This window comes from Pongo pygmaeus, chromosome 9 (assembly GCF_028885625.2).
Source record: "Pongo pygmaeus isolate AG05252 chromosome 9, NHGRI_mPonPyg2-v2.0_pri, whole genome shotgun sequence".
Classification (NCBI taxonomy): Eukaryota; Metazoa; Chordata; class Mammalia; order Primates; family Hominidae; genus Pongo; species Pongo pygmaeus.
The window spans coordinates 72,480,007-72,504,480 of NC_072382.2; the positions used below are offsets into that span (position 1 = coordinate 72,480,007).

General features: G+C 41.1%; 1 protein-coding gene and 1 pseudogene across 2 annotated transcripts in view; both read right to left on the reverse strand.

Annotated features, from left to right (window-relative positions):
* The window catches only part of STIM1 (stromal interaction molecule 1), a 232,480-nt gene that overhangs the window by 124,031 nt on the left and 83,975 nt on the right, over window positions 1-24,474 (reverse strand). The gene's annotated exons all lie outside the window — the stretch shown is intronic.
* Window positions 1,495-8,116, reverse strand: LOC129007568 (acyl-CoA-binding domain-containing protein 7-like; annotated as a pseudogene).

Sequence of the window (24,474 nt, forward strand, 5' to 3'; positions counted from 1 at the left end):
CACAGGAACAGAAAACCAAATAACACATGTTCTCACTTCTAAGTAGGAGCTAAATGATGAGAACACATGGACACACAGAAGGAAACAACACACACTGGGGTGTTTCGGAGGGTGGAGGGTGGGAGGAGGAAGAGGATGAGGAAAAATAACTGATGGGTACTAGGATTAATACCTGGGTGATGAAATAATCTGTGCAACAAACCTCATATCAGAAGCTTAGTTATGTAGCAAACCTATACTTGTATCCCTAAACTCAAAATAAAAGTTAAAATTTAATTACCTACATTGCATTAATGAATATTTAGCAACATAAAACTTTTGCAAACTGCCTCAGTAAGATTTTTTCTAGATCGATAATATGTTTCATAAGGTATAGATCAGAGCATTTCAAATAAAATTTCCATAAAATTTTGAATTAAAAAAGGAAAGTAAAACACAAATTTTTATTTAGTTATTAATTCATTTTATTTCTTCTTAATAATCAAAACAGATTAACACTAAACGAGTAACACTAAACTCACTGTAGAACAGATAAGCCAAAAGAACAAACAATTGTTAAAGTCTTTGTATACACACTCCCAGAGCAAGACTTTTCTAAAAAGTCAATAAACAACAGATGTTGGTGAGGATGCAGAGAAAACGGAATACTCATACACTGTTAGGGGAATGCACCAGAACAACCTCTATGAAAAACAGTATGGAGATCTCCCAAAGAACCAAAATTAGGCAGCTAGCCAAAGGATAAGAAATCATTATATAAAGAGATAGCCACCACTCATGTCTGTTGCGGCACTATTCACAATAGCAAGACACAGAATCAACTTTAGTAACCATCAGTGGATGACTGCATAAAGAAAATATTATTTTTATACACACACACATATACACACACACACACACAATACTACTCAGCCATAAAAGAAGAATGAAATCATGTCTTTTGCAGCAACGTGGATGGAACTGGAGGCCGCTATCTGAAGTGAAACAACTGAGAAACAGAAAATCAAACACCACATATTCCCACCTACAAGTAGAAGCCAAACAATGTGTATAGGGGGACATGGAGAGTCCCTGGAGGCAGTGGAGACTTCGAAAAGTTGCCAGCAGTGGGGGAGGACGGTAAGGGACAAGAAACTACCTTTTGGATACAATGTACCCTATTTGGGTGATGGATACACTAGGTACACTAAAAGCCCAGGCTTCACCAATACACAATATATCCATGTAACAAAACTGCATTTGTACCCCCTAAATCTATAAAAATAAAATATAAGACACTTTTCTAAAAGAACTTTTACAGACACCTAGTTTAAGTAACCACAGTTTAGTTAACTAGATAGTTTCAATATACTCCTAATTATTACAATTCATGCTAATAGCAAAAATGTAGATGATACATAGAGTTAAAAGTGCATTTCCCTCTCTAAATGTTAGGTCATGATACCAGTATGATGGCTTTCAAAGGACAATTTTCTCCTATGCTTTATCCTAAATTCAATCTTTTTCTATCAGCTCCTTTGCTTAGAAATACAGGTATTTGGCCAGGCGCAGTGGCTCACGCCTGTAATCCCAGCATCTTAGGAGGCCGAGGCAGGCGGATCACAAGGTCAGGAGTTCAAGACCAGCATGACCAACATGGAGAAACCCTATCTCTACTAAAAAATACGAAAATTAGCCAGGCGTGGTGGGGCACACCTGTAATCCCAGCTACTCAGGAGACTGAGGCAGAATAATCGCTTGAACCCGGGAGGCGGAGGTTGCAGAGAGCGGAGATGGTGCCATTGCACTCCAGCCTAGGCAACAGAGCAAGACTCTGTCTAAAAAAAAAAAAAAATATATATATATATATATATATATATATGTACTCATCACATTGTCCTTTGATATCCCATTTTGGAAATTCAATGCTTCTCATTTGGCTTTGCCTTTTAAATCTAGCATTCCTGGACACTCAATATTAATGTCCTCAGTTATAGTTTGTTTCTAAAGCCCATGGAGTTGTTTCAGTCCTTCCTCATCTGGTCTTGTTTTCAGCTTCCTCACATCTTCTGCAACACTATCAAAATCAGTCTGCAGGGCCAGGTACAGTGGCTCACTACCTATAATCCCAGCACTTTGGGAGGCTGAGGCCTTGCTTGAGCCCAGGAATTCAAAATCTGTCTGGGCAACACAGTGAGACCCCATCTCTACAAAAGCCGAGCATAGTGGTGCATGCCTGCAGTCCCAGCTACTCAGGAGGCTGAAGGAGGAGGATCACTTGAGTGCAGGATGTTGAGGCTGCAATGAGCTGTGATTGCACCACTGCACTACAGCCTGGGCAACAGTGAGACCCTGTCTCCAAAAAAAAATCACCTTTCAGGGACATGGTGATGACAGCCAGGCTGCTACTGCTCTCCAGGCTCTCATTAATTTATTTTAGAACAATAATAAATCTCTTACATATTAATGTAAATAATATTTTTATGGAAAATAATTGTTTTCTGAAAAAATCTCGAGAAGGGTAGAATTGTCGTACATTTTTGCAAATCTTTTAAATGTCTGGCTTAATAGAAGACAGATATAATCTTATAGCTACATTCAACCTATTGTGATGTGTTGTTTTGACTGAAGATCAAAACATAGATATGTAGTTGGAAAAGACAGGAATATTTTACTAGTCAGACTATTGTGGATACCTTATACGAGACTATACCCAAACTCAACAAGCAGTAGGTTTCTTGAAGGTTAGTTGCAATGTGAAATCCCAAACTATACGAATAAACTTTTTGTACCCTCTAACATTAAAATCCATTGGTCTATCTTACACTTTGAATGGATCTTTTATACATGTATGACTTTGTAACATGATGCACTTGTCATTTGGAAACTATTGGTTAGGAGTTAGTGCAGAGTTTCCAAATGTTGACACTTTCATTTATATAATATCAAAATAGCCACAATTATTAATATCACCACTGATTTCATCAGAAAAGCTTTTAATCCAGGAAAACTGTCAATTTCACAGTGACAGATACAAGTTTTCTAAAATCCAGTTTTCACTTAAAAGCTGGAATTTTATCATTGGCAACAAATACTACCAGTTGTTTTCCTTAAAGCAGAAGACGCATTTCATTTATTTACAAGAAAATGTCTGCCAAATACTGAATAACCATAGTTATCTATCAAGTATCCTTTCAAGTAATGATAGTGCTGCCTGAAAAAAAAGAGGTATGTCAGCTTACAACTCAATTGCACAAGTGCTTTCCTTGAGATAACCATCAAACTTCTACATGCAGCAGAAATGCTTTATGCATACTTATATTTCATCACACAGAATACTAAAAGGCATGAACTCATGGGATGCAATTCAATAAAATTAATGATTTCTACTTCTTTGTTGAAAACTTTTATTTTTTTTAACTGACTGTGTGGAGGTGAGGAATACAGTCATTACTAGTAGTTCAGTGCCACTGGTTTGATTTGTGTTAAGGTGCCAGCAGTTTTACCTACCACTGTTTTTACAACATCAGTACAAAGGTATACATAGTTTTTTTAAGGCAAATAATATATTATTATGAAATGGCTTTGATCTTCTGGATGTCCTGAAAAGGCCTTGCTGCCACCCGCCATGGTCTGAAGACTACACTTTGACAGCTATTGGCAGAAAAAACCACAAAGTCCTTTCCCTCCTGCCCAAATCTCCTCACCTTTCTCCAGGCAGAGCTAATCATTCACTGTTCACTGTTCTATGCTCCAAAGCACTTTGTGCATAGCTCTGTTATATTAATTCTCATGTTATAAGTTGTTCACATACCACATCCAAGTGGTAAGAACCAAGCTTGACTCACTCTATCCCCCAGGGCCCATTATAATATTACCACTAACATCTACCCTGTCAAGTATGAAATCAGTATGTGCTGGCTAAATGAATGAATGAATGAAGAATGTGTGAATTAATTAATTAAAAAACCGTATCTCCCGAAAAGTCAAGGGAATTCTTGAATACAACCCACCAATTCCCACCACCAATATCCATTCTCCATCTAATGCTTCAACTTTCCCAACCACTTTCTGTTTCTCGTCACTAAACAGTAATTCATCCCTATAGGACGAATTGGAAATTGCTAAGTTTTACCAGCAGGGACCCCATCAGTAAGAAGAATTTCTCCCACTTCACCTCTTATTCCTCAGCCAGGACTAGCAAATTCTGCAGCTACTCTTGATGGGATTAGAATCCACCCTCATTCTTGGAAAGGGATCGAAAGACTAAGACTTGAGAATACTAGCCCTGGGAAGATTTTCAAATTTGGCCAAGGACCATGAAGTTCAAGAGATAAACTAGCATGGGGCCTAGAATGGGGATGAGGTGAGGGAGGAGTAAGGGATGGATGCTCTGGCCAGAAATGTAAAGTCTTTTTTTTTTTTTTTTTTCAGACGGAGTTTTGCTCTTGTCGCCCAGGCCCAGGCTGGAGTGCAATAGCTTGATCTCGACTCACTGCAACCTCTGCCTCCCGGGTTCAAACGATTCTCCTGCCTCAGCCTCCACTGCCACGCCTGGCTAATTTTTGTATTTTTAGTAGAGACAGCGTTTCACCATGTTGGCCAGGCTGGTCTCAAACTCCTGACCTGAGGTGATCCACCCGCCTCAGTCTCCCAAAGTGCTGGAATTACAGGTGTGAGCCACCGCGCCTGACTATGGAAATGTGAAGTCTTAAAAAAGGAACAGGTTTGAGACCTGGAGTTATCCAAGAAAGGTCCCCAGTAAAATATAACATCTCAGCTGAGGCATACAGCAGGCCTAGCCACAGAAAGAGGAGTCATACCCCTAGGCTAGGCAAAACTCAGCCTATCTGAGAGACATTCCTACGCCTGTTAGAACCACTCGCCCTCATATCCAAGAAGAGGACCAGCTCTTCTCAGCAGGGGGCAGGAATTCAAAAGATCTTTTCTTCTGGACAAAACTGGCACTGGTTTCAGCTGCCCAAGCAACACTAACACAAATCACTACAGATTCTAAGCTCTAACTTCCTTTTTCTTTTTGAGAGGGGGGTCTTGTTATGTTGCCCAGGCTGGTTTCAAACTCCTGGCTCAAGCAATCCTCCTGCCTCAGCCTCCCAAATAGCTAGGATTATAGGCTTTTGCCACTGCACCCAGCTTCTAAGCTCTGAATTTTGACCAAGCTCACTTCTCTCCCTGAGGTCGCTCATCAAAAATTAATCAGCTGGGAGCAGTGGCTCAAGCCTGTAATTCCAGCATCTTGGGAGGCCGAGATGGGCGGATCATGAGGTCAAGAGATCGAGACCATCCTGGCCAACATGGTGACACCCTGTCTCTACTAAAAATACAAAAATTAGCTGGGCATGGTGGCACACGCCTGTAGTCCCAGCTACTTGGAAGGCTGAGGCAGGAGAATCGCTTGAACCCGGAAGGTGGAGGTTGCAGTGAGTCAAGACTGAGCCACTGCACTCCAGCCTGGCGACAGAGTGAGACTTCGTCTAAAAAAAAAAAATTAATCCATTGGCCAGGCTTGGTGGCTCATGCCTGTAATTTCAGCACTTTGGGGGCCAAGGTAGGAAGATCACATGAGGCCAAGAGTTCAAAATCAGCCTGGTCCACACAGTGAGATCTCATCTCTACAAAGGAAGAAAAAAAATGTTTTAATTAGCCCAGTGTGCTGGTGTGCACCTGTATTCCCAGCCACTTGGGAGGCTGAAATGGAGGACTGCTCGAGTCCAGGAGTTTCAGGCTGTGTCAGCCATGATCATGACACTGCACTCCAGCCTTGGTGACAAAGCAAGACCCTGTCTCAACATTAATAATAATAATAGGCCAGGCGCAGTGACTCACCCTTGTAATCTCAGCACTTTGGGAGGCTGAGGCAGGTGGATCACGAGGTCAGGAGTTTGAGACCAGCCTGGCCAACATGGTGAAACCCCGTATCTACTAAAAATACAAAAAAATTAGCCGGGCGTGGTGGCGGGCGCCTGTAATCCCAACTACTCAGGAGGCTGAGGCAGGAGAACCGCTTGAACCCCGGGGGTGGAGGCTGCAGTGAGCCAAGACCACGCCACTGCACTCCAGCCTGGGCAACAGAGCAAGAATCTGTCTCAAAAATAATAATAACAATAATAATAATAATAATAATAATAATAATAATAATCCATGGCATCAACTATATATACAGGTCCATGTTGAGCAATGCAATGAGATATACTTCTGAGTTCCACCAGCAATTCTGACTTTGCACCTCATATGGCCTTACCTCAGTCAGTTTATAACTATAGTTATTTGAAGATATCTGAGGACACAGCTTGTGATTCTCATTTTTCATAGCATTTGATTACACCTGACACATGATATATTTATTCCTTGGTTTGCTTATCATCTATCTCCCTCCACTAAAAGTAAGGTCCACGAGAGCAGTTGCTTTTTTGCTCACTGCAGTATCCCAAGGGACTCGTACAGTGCCTGACACATACTAGGTATTCAATAGAGAATTTGCTGAATGAATGAATAAATCTTCGCTTTCCCTAATTTGCAAGGTAGGTTTCTCCTCTCTGACTTTTTTTTTTTTTTTTTTTTTTTTGGAGACAGGGTCTTGCTCTGTCACCCAGATTGAAGTGCAATTGCATGATCATGGTTCACTGCAGCCTCTGCCTTTTGAGTTCAAGCAATCCTCCTGCCTTAGCCTCTCATAGTGTTGGAATTACAGGCATGAGCCACTGCGCCCAGACTTCTACATGAATTTTAAATGTCAGAATTTTTTTCTAAATTCTGGGCTCTCTTCTTACTACACTCTTTCCTAAAGTGATTTTACCTCTTCTCATACCTTCAGTTACTATTTAAAGAAATTACTATTACCAAGTCCTAAAATTATGTTTCTGGTTCAAGTTTCACTTAGGACCTACAGAAACCCACAGAACTCATCTACCTAGTAGACATCACATGGATGTCTCTCAGGCACTTGAACTAGTTAAGTTCCAATTCTAAATTCATTTTTTCCCTAACCTTCCTACATTTCCAAGTGCTTATGTCAGAAGCCTTGACATCTCACTCTCCTTCACTCCCCACATTTAATCAATCACCAATCCTAATTCAATATTCCTTAACTATTCCAAATCTTACCCTCCACACAGCATGCCTCTCCCAGAGGAGATAATCTAAATACTTAATGACCAATCAGCAGAAATGCTAGCTATAGGCGGTGCTAGTGTATACTAGCTGAATATCCAACCTAGTCACTCTCTGCTTATAATCTTTCAAAAATTTCTCATTATTCTTAAGATAAAGTTAAAATTTCTTAATGTGGCCTGCAAGGCCCAGAATGATCTGACACCTGCCATCTTTCTGATTTCATCTCCAGTAACTCCTGCTTTTTTTTCTATAACTTCATATTAGAAGTGAAACTCCTGACTACTCTGGGCACACTGCTTATGGGGTAGCCCTGCTGCACAAGGAGCAGTAAAAAATAATAATAATAAATTTTTTTAATTAAAATTTTTAAAAATAAAAGAGAAGTGAAACTCCTGCTTTTTATGATCCTTCTTTACACACCATTTCTTCCCTCCTCAGCCTTTCCACATACAGCAGTAGTTCTCAACCCTGGCTGCATAGCAGAATCACTTAAGGAGCTCTTAAATTGCTGATGCCCAGGCCCTACCCCAGACCAATTAAATCAGTATCTCTCTGGGTGGGGCCAGGCATAAGCTGGGTTTTTTAGGGTTTTATTTTTTCTTTAATAGAGACACATACCGTAAAGTACATAAGTAAATATATAGACAATTTTAAATATACATTTTTATATTATATATATTCAATTTTTATGTAATCTATATGTTCATGTAACTACCACTGAAATAAAAAATATAGAACATTTCCAGGAAGGCTCCACCCTTCTTGCCACTTTCCAGTCAATACTACCATGAGTAACCATACCCCATAGTAACCACATTCTGACTTGTATCATCATAGACGAGTTTTGCCTGTTTTTGACCCTTATAAAAATGAGGCATGAATATTTTTAAGGTACAGTTACACATAATAAAATGCCCTCATTTTTAATGTACTGTTAAATGTGTTGGACAAACATACATACCTGTGTAACCACCACCCCAATCAAGATGCAGAACCTTTCCATCACCCCAGAATATTCCTACTTAGTCCTTCCCTGCCAATCCTCATTCTCCCTCCCCACACAACCACTGATCCAACTTCTATCACTATAAACTAGTTTTGCCTGTTCTAGAATTTCAAATTAAATGGAATCATCAATATGTACTCTTTTGTGCCTAGCTTCTTTTACTCAGCAAGATTTGAGATTCAACCATGTTGTCACGTGAATCAGTAGTTTGTTCCATTTTGCTGCTGAGTAGTATTCCATTGAATGGCTATACCACCACTTGTTTCTCCACTCATCAGTTTTTGGCTATTTTACAAATAAAGCTATTATGAGTATTCATGTACAAGTCTTTGTGTGAACCTATGTTTTCATTTTTCTTGAGCAAATATCTAGGGTGGAACTGATGCGTTTACACAATAAAAGTATGTTTAACATTTCAAGTAACTGTCAAACTGTTTTCTAAAGTAGGCATATCACTTTATACTCCCACCAGACATGCATGATATGTCCAGGTGCTCCATATACTCCCTTATACGTGGTGACACTAGACTACAGCCCAGGTCAAGAACCACTCAGAATTCTTTCTGTATGGAAGGCTCTTACTTCTTTCTTAACCTGCAAATTCTGACTCATGCTGCTGATCTCCACTTAAATATCTTTTCTTCAAAGATCCTGACTCATTCTCCCTCCCAAACTGGCTTAGGCCCACATTATACATTCTCAAAACAACCTATATTTTTCACTTACAGCTCTTTTCACAACAGTAATTATTTCTGTGATAATTTGCTCAATGTCCATCTTCTCCACTAAATTGAAAGCTCCATAGTGGCAGGAACCATGGCTGTCTTGTTCATGGCTGAATCCTGGCTGCTAGCACCTAGCTTAGTCCCTAGGACAACAGTTAGACTTCAATGAACATTTGTTGAATGAACAAACAAATGCACAGAAAAACTTGTTGAATGAACAAATTCAAAAAGAGATGAATAAACACCATCCTCTGCACACACAAAAAGTACTAGGAGAATGAGCACAGTATATGAATTACAAAGTAAAATATGGCAAGGGGCAAGAGACCACACAAGCAGGAGTTACTACTGAAAAACAGGTAGAAGAGAATGGGAGAAGAAGGAAGGGCAACCCAAACAAAGAAAGTCCAAAGGCAAGGAGCACAGCATCTCACACAACTTGACTTATTAAAAGATCAGGAATTCAGGCCAGGCATGGTGGCTTAGGCCTGTAATCCCAGCACTTTGGGAGGCTAAGGATCACCTGAGCCTGGGAGTTCAAGGCCAGCCTGGGCAATATAGGGAAACTCCATCTCTATAAAAAATACAAAAATTAGCTGGGAGTGGTGGCACACACCTATGGTGCCAGCTACTAGGGAGGCTGGGATGAGAGGATTTCTTGGGCCTGGGAGGTCAAGGCTGCAGACAGCTGTGAGCATGTCACTGTACTCCAGCCTCAGCAACAGAGCAAGACCCTGTCTCAAAAAAAAAAAAAAATAGAAGATCAAGAAGTCAATACCGATTTTACAAAAACTCCTGGCATAGAATGGGAATAATGGATGTTGAGATCACATTATTATACTCAGACTCTAAATGGCACAATTGAAGGGAATTTGGAGGGCCTCAAGGGCCATTGCTCTTTTAACACCTGGAGAAGAAAATTGAGGCCATAAAATGGGTTGTTTTGCCCTAGGTCGGCCAGCAAAGAAGTGGCAGAACCAGATTAGAAGCCACACTAACTTCCTATACCACGTCCTATGGCAAGGCTATAGTTGAGTGATCTGGATCAGCCTATGCAACAGGGCTCCCTGGCATTACTAACTCTTACTTTCCAAGGCAACAACGCAAGGGCTGTGGGGTGAGGAAGCAGGGGTTCCATCAAGGGTTTTTTGTCTATTAATGACAAATACAAGAAACTCTATCTGGGCTTGAACCATTCCCCAAACAGGGTAAAATACAACATCCTTGCTTTGCCTTAAATTCTTTAATGTTCAACCCTCTGAAACAAACTAGCCAAAAACCTCTTTCTCATTAGAACTTAAATATAAAGTTTAAGAATCACTAGAGAAGGAGAACTGAGTCTCTGGTACACCATGCTGGGAGGAGCAAAAAGGGAAAAATAATATGCTTCTGCTAAACCTAATCATCTGCTAGAAGAGAAGTCTCTGGCTATCTCTCCTCCAGGGTGCACTCAGCTACTCCTTCTTGTGTCCCATTTCCACCCTCCTCCTCCTCTAAGCATTCTTTTCTTCAAATTTTGATCTCACAAGAAGCCTCCTTCCAGACGAAAATGGCTAATCCCTACAGCTAGTCACCACCAAACAGGCCTTGACCTCAATAACATGGGCTTCTGATGCAGGAGCTGTCCAACTGTTATGACACCCTTTGCCCACTCCTTGGTTTTCCATAAGGCTTCAGACTCCTGGTAGACAGCCTATTTGCCTGCCCTTTTGTTTCTATGACCTTCCTGACTGAATTGAAATTGTCTGACTAACTCCCAGATCAGTGTTCACATGCTGGAATACCCATTTCAACACTTATTTAACACTTTCAAGCAGCTTTTGCTGATGACTGAACTAGCTGAACTAGGCAAAGGCACTGGGAAATCAAACAATAACACACGCTTCTCTGGCCTCCAGGATCCCCTTTTTCCCCAATCCCTAATTATTGAAATATGTATTGAATTGCAGAGGTAGCAAATATGGGTCTTTGAATTCCAACTTTCCTATACATTGACTACTCCTAAGGATTAATGTTCTTACCTGAAAAATCAGTCAAGTCTTTTGAAAAACAGTAAAGCTCTATACAAATGTTAGTTGTTCATCCGTCAGTTTTCTAGTCTCTGCTTAACCTGGAAGACTTTATTTTATTTATTTATTTATTTATTTATTTATGAGACAGGGTCTCACTCTGTCACCCAGGCTGGACTGCAGTGGCAAGATCATGGCTCACTGCAGCTTCTACCTCCCAGGCTCAGTCTCCCAAATAGCTGAGACCACAGGCATGCACCACTGTGCTCGGCTAATTTTTGTATTTTTTGTGGAGATGAGGTTTCACTATGTTGCCCAGTCTGGTCTTGAACCCCTGGGCTCAAGCAATCCACCACTTCAGCCTCCCAAAGTGCTGGGATTACAGGCATGAGCCACTGAGCCTGGCCCTGAAGTCTTACCTTCCCAACAATAGCAAAGAGAGTCTTTGATTCTTCTGGTGTTCCCCTGTGTCTAGCCCAGTGCTGGGCAGCACAATATCTGGTCTAGAGACAACTGAAGCTGCATATTGATTTCAAAGATTTGCTATCCCAGGTTTGGAGTCCCACATACCACAGGTCTTTATGTACTAAAGCTTCCAAGAAGAAAGACAGCCCCAGAAGAATTAAATCAATACACACTTGTTCAAAAGCTACCCCAAATTATCTGACTGGCGCCTGACCCAAACATTCTTGTGTCCTAGCCAGCACTCATCAGGGTCTGAGATAGCCAAAAAAATAATTACAGACAACTCAAATGGCTTTCTGCTGGGAAAAGTTTTCTGAAAGTGTTGGAGTGGGCACCCAAGGACTTACCCAGATAAAGGACAACGCCTGGGGGCATGTCCAACCTATCAGTGGACCCTCTAAGATTATACCCTTCTGGGTTCAATCAGTAAGGCTGGTTCCAACAATCAGTCCCAATCACAGCAGCTCTAAGAGCACAATGATAAAAGCCTTGAAAATATAAACACTGAGGAACCAGGCACACCACTGCATGGGGTAAAAACAATGTGGATTCCAGTTTCCATAGTAATAAGAGGACAGACTCAAACCTCCCAGGCCTCTTGCTGGCTGGTTAAAAGAGAACACATTCCTGGGCTCCAAAAGAGACATGAACTAGGAGAGAGCTTCTCATTATCTTTCTGCCCCATATAACCCTCCACTCAGACAATAAAAGAAAGATAACTGGCCCCTCTTTGTCTTTTCTTGGGAGAAGATAACCAACAGCATCTACTAAACAATGTTGCAGTCAAGATGATCATTCTAGGAACCAGGTTCTGACTCTCTTCCTGCAGCTGAAGAGCAGCCCTTCCTTACAGGACGCCTTTCTCAGCTGGGGTAGCAGAGTGTCCTCCCTGAAAGGAGACTATCCAGAATGAAGTCTGCCTGAGCCTCCTGGCAGCCCAGGCTCCTTAGCCCTGCTCCCTCCCCTGCACAAGCCTGATCTGATTTCTAAGGGCGATACCTCTATACCAAAGCAGTTCAGGCTTCTACATCTCTTGCCTGGGTTACAACAGTTTCCCCACTATTCTCCCTGTCTCTGTTCTAGTTTCTTTCAAACTCATCCTCTACCAAGCAGTGAGTACAATTTTTCTAAAATTCAAATCTGGGCCAGGCACAGTGGCGCATGCCTGTAATCCCAATACTTTGAGAGACTGAGGCAGGAGGATCACTTGAGCCAGGAGTTCAAGATCAGCCTGGGCAACAAAGCAAGATCCTGTCTCTACAAAATAAAACTTTAAAAATTAGCTGGGTATGGTGTCATGCACTTGTAGTCCCAGCTGCTCAGGAGGCTGAGGCAGGAGGATCCCTTGAGCCCAGAAGTTTGAAGTTGCAGTAAACTATGATCGTACCACTGCACTCCAGCCTAGGTGACAGAGCAAGACCTTGTCTCAAAAAAATAAAATAAAATTCAAATCTGACTAGATAGCCCTCTGAATAAAATCCTTCACAGGCCCACACAAAAACCTGTACATAAATGTTCACAGAAGTTTATTTGTAATACCCAAAACTGGAAGCAGCTCATATATTCTTCAACAAGTGAATGGTTAAACTCCAGTACTTATGTACAATGGTACATGACTCAGCAATAAAAAGGAATGCCCAGCCAGACACGGTGGCTCATGCCTATAATCCCAGCACTTTGGGAGGCCGAGGCAGGCAGATCTTGAGGTCAGGAGTTCAAGACCAGCCTGACCAACATGGTGAAACCCCGTCTCTACTAAAAATACAAAAATTAGCCAGGCGCGGTTGTGCATGTCTGTAATCCCAGCTACTCAGGAGGCTGAGGCAGGAGAATCGCTTGAACCCGGGAGGTGGAGGTTGCAGTGAGCCGAGATCGCACCACTCCACTCCAGCCTGGGCAACAGAGCAAGACTCTGTCTCAAAAAAAAAAAACAAATGAATGACCTATTGATACACACAACTTGGATGACTTTCCAAGGAACTGAACTGAGAAAAGAAAAAAAAGAAAGAAGCCAATCCCAAAAGGTTATATACTCTGTGATTCCATTTATGTAACATTTTTGAAAGGATAAAACTCTAGAAATGGAAGGCAGAGAGAGGTTAGGAATGAGGAATGGGGTTGAAAGGAGATGGGAGTGGTTAAAAAGAATAGGAAGGATCTTTGTGGTGTTGGAATAGAACTTTATACACATAGATGAGTACAAGTAAAACTGGGAAATCTGAACAAGATTGGTGGATTTTATCAATGTCAGTGTCAATATCCTGGCCATGATATACTATAGCTTGTCCAAAATGTTACCATGGAGGAAACTGCAAAGTTTTCCAGTGATCTCTCCATATTATTTCGTAGGACTCCATATAAATCTACAATCATCTCAATAAAAATTTTAATTTAAAAAATCCTTCACAGGGTTCCCAAACTCCCTTAACAGTGATGCCTAACTTTTTTCAGTGAGGAATTCCAAAGAGCTCCATGTAATGATAGATATGCTTTTACTAACCACTGGTTGAAAAATGACTGAGGAAATAATATGGATTCATGAGACACCCCTCAAGGACCCCTTTCACGGATTCAAGTCCCCAAGACTAGGAATGCTTGGCCTTTGTAATGAATATAATTTAGAAAAGCATACAAGACTTTTTCAAGAGGCTGTCTCTATAGCATTTTCTAGCCTTATCTCCTGCCACTCAGCGGCTCACATATACCCTACACTCCCACCATACTAAATTACTTTCAGTTCCATAAATATGCAAGGCTCACTTTGTGGCTTTGTACATGATGTTCCCTCTGCCCGCAATATCCTTGCCCCATTCTGCACCTGACTAATTCATACTCAGGTTTCAAGATTCTACTCAGGCTTTTTCTAATTTCTCTAGGGGCCTTCTCTATACTGACCCCTGGGGTTTGATTAGGAGTCCTTCTTCTGTGCTCTTATAGTCCCTGTGCTTCTCTTTATCACAATTTGGACCAATTACTTAAATTCTGTATGCCTACATTTCTATCTGTAAAATAAGGAGAAAACAGTATCTACCTCATAGGGTTGTGAGAATTAAATGAGTTAATACATATAAAGTGCTTCAAATAGAGCATGGCACATAGTAAGTGTTCAATTATTACCATGTTATTTTTGTTGTAATTGTCTAACTAGTACACTGAAATATCTAAGCAGAAATTGGTATGTGCATTCATGTCTAGTCTGGCATATAGTAGATGCTTGGTAAATATTTGAGAAGGGAATTAAGGGATCTAAGGTTGGGGCAGGAAGGTACAATCTAAATTAATGGTAGAACTGGAGATTTAGAGGATTGGGAATAACTGCTAAGAGCTGGAGGTGAGTACAGGTTGGAACTAGGAATAAGATAGACATATTTAGAAGATAAGTGTAAAAAGACCCAGACTATTATAGATTGAGAACTTGGATGAATAAGCACAACTGAGACCTGCTTATACATATCTTCTAAACTGGCTCACGTAGGGCTCCTTTGATTTGTCACCATAATTTGTTATTGTAGAGCTAGAAAAGTTGTCTAACCTTTTGGAGGCACTATTTTTTCATCTGTAAAATGCAGCATAATAATGTATTTTTCTAAATAAGTAAGATTATGCAAGCAAACTACATAGCCTACAGATTCAAGTAAAACTAGCTTGTTCTTCATAAATATTAGGTTCTTCTCATCCCTTAATTTTTTTCTCTTATATATTAAAAAAAGAAAAGATAAGCCCCTTGGATAATAACTGCCTAGTGTTGGAAGTTCTGGCCAGGGCAATTAGGCAGGAGAAGGAAATCAAGGGTATTCAATTAGGAAAAGAGGAAGTCAAATTGTCCCTGTTTGCAGATGACATGATAGTATATCTAGAAAACCCCATTGTCTCAGCCCAAAATCTCCTTAAGCTGATAAGCAACTTCAGCAAAGTCTCAGGATACAAAATCAATGTGCAAAAATCACAAGCATTCTTATACATCAATAACAGACAAACAGAGAGCCAAATCATGAGTGAACTCCCATTCACAATTGCTTCAAAGAGAATAAAATACCTAGGAATCCAACTTACAAGGGATGTGAAAGACCTCTTCAAGGAGAACTACAAACCACTGCTCAAGGAAATAAAAGAGGATACAAACAAATGGAAGAACATTCCATGCTCATGGGTAGGAAGAATCAATATCATGAAAATGGCCATCCTTCCCAAGGTAATTTACAGATTCAATGCCATCCCCATCAAGCTACCAATGACTTTCTTCACAGAATTGGAAAAAACTACTTTAAAGTTCATATGGAACCAAAAAAGAGCCTGCATCGCCAAGTCAATCCTAAGCCAAAAGAACAAAGCTGGAGGCATCACACTACCTGACTTCAAACTATACTACAAGGCTACAGTAACCAAAACAGCATGGTACTGGTACCAAAACAGAGATATAGATCAATGGAACAGAACAGAGCCGTCAGAAATAATGCCACATATCTACAAGTATCTGATCTTTGACAAACCTGACAAAAACAAGAAATGGGGAAAGGATTCCCTATTTAATAAATGGTGCTGGGAAAATTGGCTAGCCATATGTAGAAAGCTGAAACTGGATCCCTTCCTTACACCTTATACAAAAATCAATTCAAGATGGATTAAAGACTTAAATGTTAGACCTAAAACCATAAAAACCCTAGAAGAAAACCTAGGCATTACCATTCAGGACATAGGCATGGGCAAGGACTTCATGTCTAAAACACCAAAAGCAATGGCAACAAAAGCCAAAATTGACAAATGGGATCTAATTAAACTAAAGAGCTTCTGCACAGCAAAAGAAACTACCATCAGAGTGAACAGGCAACCTACAAAATGGGAGAAAATTTTCGCAACCTACTCATCTGACAAAGGGCTAATATCCAGAATCTACAATGAACTCCAACAAATTTACAAGAAAAAAACAAACAACCCCATCAAAAAGTGGGTGAAGGACATGAACAGACACTTCTCAAAAGAAGACATTTATGCAGCCAAAAAACACATGAAAAAATGCTCACCATCACTGGCCATCAGAGAAATGCAAATCAAAACCACAATGAGATACCATCTCACACCAGTTAGAATGGCAATCATTAAAAAGTCAGGAAACAACAGGTGCTGGAGAGGATGTGGAGAAATAGGAACACTTTTACACTGTTGGTGGGACTGTAAACTAGTTCAACCCTTGTGGAAGTCAGTGTGGCGATTCCTCAGGGATCTAGAACTAGAAATTCCATTCGACCCAGCCATCCCATTACTGGGTATATACCCAAAGGACTATAAATCATGCTGCTATAAAGACACATGCACACGTATGTTCATTGCCACATTATTCACAATAGCAAAGACTTGGAACCAACCCAAATGTCCAACAATGATAGACTGGAATAAGAAAATGTGGCACATATACACCATGGAATACTATGCAGCCATAAAAAATGATGAGTTCATGTCCTTTGTAGGGACATGGATGAAATTGGAAATCATCATTCTCAGTAAACTATCGCAAGAACAAAAAACCAAACACCGCATATTCTCACTCATAGGTGGGAATTGAACAATGAGAACACATGGACACAGGAAGGGGAACATCACACTTTGGGGACTGTTGTGGGGTGGGGGGAGGGGGAGGGATAGCATTGGGAGATATACCTAATGCTAGATGACAAGTTGGTGGGTGCAGCGCACCAGCATGGCACATGTATACATATGTAACTTACCTGCACATTGCGCACATGTACCATAAAACCTAAAGTATAATAATAATAATAATAATAATAATAATAATAATAATAATAAAAGAAAAAAAAGAAAAAAAAAAAGAAAAGATAAGCCCCTTGGATAATAACTGCCTAGAAGAAGAGAAAGGGAGATATATGCGAAACTGACCTATACAAAACAAAGCACCAGAGCTTGAGAAAGGGTAGATAGGTACCTAGAATTATTCTCTCTCTAGCTTTTCATGTCTAATACTTTCTGACCCTTCAAGGCCCAGGGAAGGCCCTGGGATGCCTTCTTTAACTACTCCGTGCCCTATAAGTCTCCCATTTTGAGGTCAGAGTATTGAGCCTACACTGGCCAACGGACCACCTCATAAGAGCTCTTCTAAACCTAATTGTATTCTGTTCTCATGTGGCCTGTTAGCTCCTCTAGAATGGAACTTGAGTGTCTTTTTGCTTTCTCCACAAGAACAGAATTAAGAATACTGTAACTGTCTAAGGGAGAAAGGGAAGATGAACATGTCAGGAACTATGTTGAGCACTTCTACAACATATGTTGTCTCTTTGAAACTCTGTAAAGTCAGTACTTTTATTATCCCCAATAAAAAACAAGAAAACTGAAGCCCAGATACAATAAGTGACTTCCCCAAGGTCACCTATATGTTAAAAGTAGGGCTGGAAGTAGGATACAGTCTGTCTCCAGAGCCTTGATAAGAATAAATGCATACAGGTGCCTACCTGGTTAACAATCACACAGCTGATTTACTGAGCAATTCAGTGACACCAACTTCTCACCTCAACTCCTCTCTGCTGCCAACTGAGTCTGGGAGAGCTTTTTGGCTTCCTTTCTTTCTCTTATTTTGTCCAATATAGGAAATGCAAAGGCAGCCCACTGTGTCTCTTGTAGGATGGAGTATGTGGAAAAAACAGGTGAAACAGAGGGCCCCCATCAGCGGTAATAAACAAGAGCCAAATATTCAACATCGGAGCCAGAAAGCCTCCCTCGTTAAAACTTTCTGGCTTCAGAGAGGAGGAAATTGAACCCTGAGAGGGGAGGTCGCTTGCATAAGGTCATACAGCTGAGCAGAGACTGAAACTCTGTCTTCTGACACTCAAATTGGTGCTCACTTTGGTCTACCCTGTACCAGGCTATGGAGACAGAACTACAATATGACCTGTCAGGCCTGTCACTAAGTGCAAAACCCAAAAGCTGTAAACACAGGAAATGGGCTGGGATGAGGTTCAGAGAAGCAGCAACATTCGCCAAGTTAGAAGTGTTCAAGGGTTTCCTGTCCACAGCTGTTAACTGTCACAGAAATGTTCCAGAAACCAATACAAGGCAGAAAGAAAAAAAAAAAAAAACACTAAGAATGAGGAGAAAATATTCAGGCTTATACATGCCTTTGTAAATTATTCAAGCCAACATACTTAGTTTTACAGATGAGGAAACTAAGACCCACCCCCAAAAGAGAAGTGATTTGTCCAAACTCATATACAGAACTAAGGACTCTTACAAAGCACTGAGTTGGTTCAAATCATTCATTTTAATGATGAGAGCCTGAGACACAGAGAGGGAAAGGGCCATGCCCAATGTCACACAGTCATACAGTGGCAGAGCCAGCACTGGAACTCAAGGCTTCTACCTCACAGGCCACTGTGCTTCCCACTGGTTAGAGTGAGCCAAATAAAGTTATTTACCTGGAGTGATGTGGGTAGTGTTTTGGCCCTGGAAAAAGTATAGCAGGTCAGGAAACATAATATAAGCAGGATATGGTAATGGCTAACAATGACAGAACCAAACAGGGCCAGCCTAAAGGAGCCAAAATTAAAATGCTTCTGATTGCTTAAGACACTTGGAAAACTAAGAGGCAGAAAAATATTCTGGCTATTTTTAGGAACCTAGAATCCAACGAAGAACAAGCAGGGCAGGCAGATAGAAAAGGCCAGAAATGCTAAGAATAATCTCAAAGTATGCTACTTTCTTTGTCCTAGGCCAAATATCCAGAAAACATCACCTCAGAAGCATCTCTGGGTTTAGCTCACTATAGGGGTACTATAGTAACCAGCAGATTCTTGGGTTCCACATGCACATAGCCAACAGGTATGGAGAGGAATGACATTTACACACTTCCTGGCATTTCATATTAATTTAATTCTCACATCAGGCCTACAGGACAAATATTTTGATTCCCATTTAACAGATATGAAAACTGGGGTGTAGAGAGGGCAAGTCTCTTGCTCATGATCATAAAATTAGTATTGTATATGGCAAATTCAGTATTCAAATGTATACTATTATTCAAGAAATTCCTATCCAGTGCCTGCTGTTCCAACCCCATTGATATAGTCGGGATATTTGTCCCTACCCAAATTTCATGCTGAATTGTACTCTCCTATGCTGGAGGCGGAGCCTGGTGGGAGGTGTGTGGGTCATGGGGGCGGATCCCTCCTGGCTTGATGCTGTCTTCGTGATAGTTCTCACAAGATCTGGTTTAGAGTGTATGGCATCTCTCCCCACCCACTCTCTATCTTGCTCTTGCTTTTACCATGTTCAGTGTCTGCTCCGTCTTTGCCTTTCACCATGATTGTAAGCTTTCTGAGGCTTCCCTAGAAGCTAAGCAGTTGCCAGCACCATGCTTCCTGTAAAGCTGCAGAACCATGAGCCAGTTAAACCTCTTTTCTTTATAAATTACCCAGCCTCAGATATTTCTTTATAACAATGCAAGGATGGCTAATACACCTGTGCTAAGGACTATAGATATAATAATAAAATAGACATGGTCCCTGGCCTAACAGAGTTTCAATCAGGGAAGAAGTTAAGCAATAATGATTATTATAATAATACACAACATTATTTTTTTCAAGACAGAGTCTTGCTGTGTTGCCCAGGCTGGAGTGCAGTGGTGCAATCTCGGCTCACTGCAACCACTGCCTCATGGGTTCAAGCAATTCTCCTGCCTCAGCCTCCAGAGTAGCTGGAATTACAGGCACGCACCACCACGCCCAGCTAATTTTCTTTTTTTTTTCTTTTCTTTTTTTTTTTTTCCGTAATTTTTAGTAAAGACTGTGTTTCACCATGTTGGCCAGGCTGATCTCAAACTCTTGACCGCAGGTGATCCACCCGCCTCAGCCTCCCAAAGTGCTGGGATTACAGGCGTGAGCCACCATGCCCAGCCTACACAACATTTTTGAATGCTTACCATATGCCAGGCACTAGTCTACACTCTCCATATATACTGCCTTATTTAAATTCTCACAATAACTGCCAGTGAGGCAGTTGCCATTATTCTCTTCATTTTACAGATAGGAAACTAAGGCACAGAGCAATAAGTAACTTGCTCAAGAGCACACAGCCAGTGAGTTGCAAAAGTAAGGATTCAAATCCAGGCAGCTTGACTCCAAAGCCTATACTCCTAATAGCTACCTCCAAACAAGCAATGGTAAGACAGCCTCGTGAGTACTGTGATAGAGGGAAGTCAGAGAATATGGAGGGCCTTGCTGGGACAACTGGGTCACCCATATTATATAATGAGGAGTCACTAGATAAAGACAGGAAAGAACAGAAAGACGAAATTGAGCATCGAGGACTACGCTATAGTAGCTGATTCCTCCAGAGATAGGAAAACCCTAGCAAGAAATGATGGGATGGTGACCAGAGTCACTACGCTCCTGCTCTGATTAGGGTACCATCACCTCTACTGTGCAGAGCTCTGTCATCCAACAGCTCACTGATGCTCACTACAATTCAAGGAGTCAGGCAGAGCAGAGATTCCTGATCCCACTTGACAAATGAGGCCCACATGGCGGTAGTGATTTGTCCTAGGTGGCACAGTGAGTTGGTGACAGAAGAAAGTCTCTTGCTTAAATTGTGCTCTTTCTACTAGACTACTCTGTCACAAAAGGAAAATCCAAAACATAGTATTGATGAAGAGTTAAGAACTGTAGATTTCTCTGACCATTCTCTTTTCATCTTACCATCACTCCCATCCCACTCCCCCCTCCACTCCCACTACACAGGCACAGAGAGTTCTGGCTGCTTAAATATACTCATGCTCCCTCCCTTGGTGCCTCCAGAGGCCAGTGATTTAATCAGTGAGTTAATCAGGCACGAAACCTTGGCTGCCATGAGAAGCCATGTCCTCAGGGAAACATTCCCCTCCATCAGCTCATCCACAGCATACAAATCTTTAAATGGCAATTAAAGAATTGAGAAGAATGCTGAAAAGAAAAGCCAGGGGAAACACCCTGTAAAAGGAAAACATTTCACATTATCTCAAGTCTGCATAGAAGACATAGAATTTGGCCCCAGCCTAAGGCCCCTTCCTCTAAACAACTCAGTTGGGGTCTTAAGTTCCTAAAAGAGAGAAAATGTGCTAAAAATCCATCATTAACTCATTAATTAATTCATCTGTTCATTCATTATTGATGTCTATTCTGTACATAACCTATGTTAGGTGGTAGAGCCACACAACTTAAAAAAAAAAAATCTCTGCCTTCAAGAAGTTTACTTTCTAGCTTGTAGTTCAATATAGATGAAGATATCCTTTGACTAATACATTTGCTTCTGTCACTTATGTGAATCTGTGTATATACGTGATAATTTGTTTTCTTTAAGTCATAGTGATATGACTGTGTAAGATATGCAAAGGAAAAATGAAAGGAAAGTTGTCTTTGTTCCTTAGTATGATTTTCCATCTATTCTAGGATAATTTTTTGTTTGGTTGGTTTTTGTGTTTTGCAGAGACAGAGTCTCTCCTGTTGTCCAGGCTAGCCTCAAACTCCTGGGCTCAAGTGATCCTCCCACCTCAGCCTCCCAACGTGCTGGGGTTACAGGTGTGAGCCACTGCACCCGACCTAGAAGACATTTTTTTTAACTGTGAACTGGCCTCCGGCTCTCTTGGAAAAACCTATATTGAGCAATAATCTTTTTTTATTAAAGCACAATAGCTTTACCAGAAGAAAAAAAAAAGTTTACCAGCTTACAGTCTTTATTGTCTGGTGAAGAAGACAGGTAATCAAGAGGCATTGCATGGAGGTAAGAATAGGTATGGTGTGTGATCAAGTTACCAGCCAAACCAGGACTTCAACCCAGTTTCTCTATTCCAGTTAACGATGCAGAAAAGCACTCCTTAAATGGCCATGTAATATTTAGACAGCATGTGGCAATCTTATCATGTGAGTAGTCCCCATTTTCTACTAGGAAATATCTACAATCACAGGATATACCAGGTTCTGTGGAAGCAAGTTGACTAATTCTTTCCTAGGAGTCAAGGAAAGGCTTCCCAAAGAAGATGCCCTCAGAGCTTGGCCTTAGGAAATACAAAACATCTAGATGACAGAAGGCTGAGCATGCACAGACACAGATGGCAAGGTCTCTAAGAGCAGACTAGAGGGTCCAAGGCTCCTAGCAGAAGAGTTGCCTTGGGGTAAAAGAAATGATATAACCCTGGTTGCTTTAACAATGATAACATCCTTCTGGGGTGTCTGTTCCAGGCAACGTCCATCTAACTCTGTAAAGAACCTAACTACTCTGCACTCAAAAAGCTCTAAGCATTAGCTTGAGACTCTACAAGAAGTTTCTCTATCTTGCTCTCAAACACTTACTTCCTCCCTTGCACACTAGCCCCCAAAGCAACCAGGAGCACATTACCTCATAAAGAGGTCTGCTGATACCACAAATGGCCTTAATACATGAGACTTAAAGCCAGCCAAAATGAGAAATGATCCAGTTCAAATGCAACCTTTGGAGGTTTTAACCTTCAGCTGGCCAAAGATAAAGATAAAAGTCCTTTAATGCTGTATAAAGAGAGAGCAAAGCAAACCGCCCATACGAAACCACAGTTCATTGAGAGGAAATCCAAAATCCAGTAGTCCCTGCCACCCTACCGGTCCATCACCAAATCCATGTTCCAGCTAGGCCCACTCTAGGCCCACAGCACAGGCAGCACTACAAAGAAGGATAGGGTAGGTTCTCAGGAACTCTCCTGGGGCAATCCAAATGGAAGAGGGCAACTGTCTATGGTTCTTTCCCACCCTCAACACTACCCCAAATGCCAGATCAGCCTGGCCCTTATGGGACTTAGAAGTCTACAAGGAAGCTGAAAATGTGTCATCCAGGCACCTCAGACCACTCTGCCCAGGAAATGGAGGCTACGCATAGTGAGACTGCCTGCTATAAGTGGTCTAGATATTACATGGCCATTAGTGCTTCTCTGCACAGCTCACTGGAGTAGACAGACCAGGTTGACGTCCTGGTTTGGCTACTAACTCGATCACACACCATATCCATTCTTACCTCCATGCAGTGCTCACCGATGATCAAATTCTACCCTACCTTCAAACCCAATCCAAGTACTGCCTTCTCTAATGAGATCTGCCTGCCTTTTACAGTCATCAGTGATCACTCTATTTGTATTTGAACATTTTTTAATTGAGATGTAATTAAAGCCTATTTTTGATCATGTTATATACTCAAAAATATGTATAGACAGGGCTTGGTGGCTCCTCACTATAATCCCAGAACTTTGGAAGGCAGAGGCAGGAGGGCTGCTTGACTCCAGGAGTTCAAGACCAGTCTGCACAACAACATAAGACCCTCTCTCTACAAAAATAAAAAATTAGCTGGGTGTGATGGTTCACACCTGTAGTCCCAGGTACTCAGGAGGCTGAGATGGGAGGATTGCTTTAGCCCAGGAAGTTGAGACTGCAGTGAGCCACAATCACACCATTGCACTATAGCCTGGGCAACACAGTGACACTGAGACACTCTCTCTCTCTCTCTCTCTCACACTCTCTCTCTCTATATATATATATATGTATACACACACACACACTCTCTCTATATATATATACACACACACACACACACACACACACACACACATATATGCTTCTTCTATGGCAATACTGTTTGCTACAACACTGCTACATTCCTTTCACCAGAACTCAAGTTATTTGACAAGGCTGCCCAAGTCCTACACATCTACTGCCAACCCTACCAAGAATTACTTTCAAATATAACAAATGTTTTGTACTGCTAGGTGATTTAACATGGACACACCCTATCTCAAGAGCCCATTGCCAACTCTCCTCCCTCTAATTCATCCTGCACCTCCCAGTCAGATCTGTTTTAATATCACTTTATGCAGGCCTCACCTTGCCTACTGCTTTCCTGGATCTTCATTACCTACAGCAGAAGTCTTCCAACTGTAGATATCAATCCCTCAGTCAGTGGATCATTTTTGTTTTTTTTAATTATCAGAGTTCATCAGTAGAGGCATGTACTCTTTTGTAAAAGTTTTGTTTCATTTAAATAATAACAATAAAAATTATAGCACCTTACATGTATGTACCATTCTGTGTCAGGTACTATTCTAAGCACTTTATATTTGTTATCTCATTCATCCTCACAACAACCCTATGAGGTATCATTA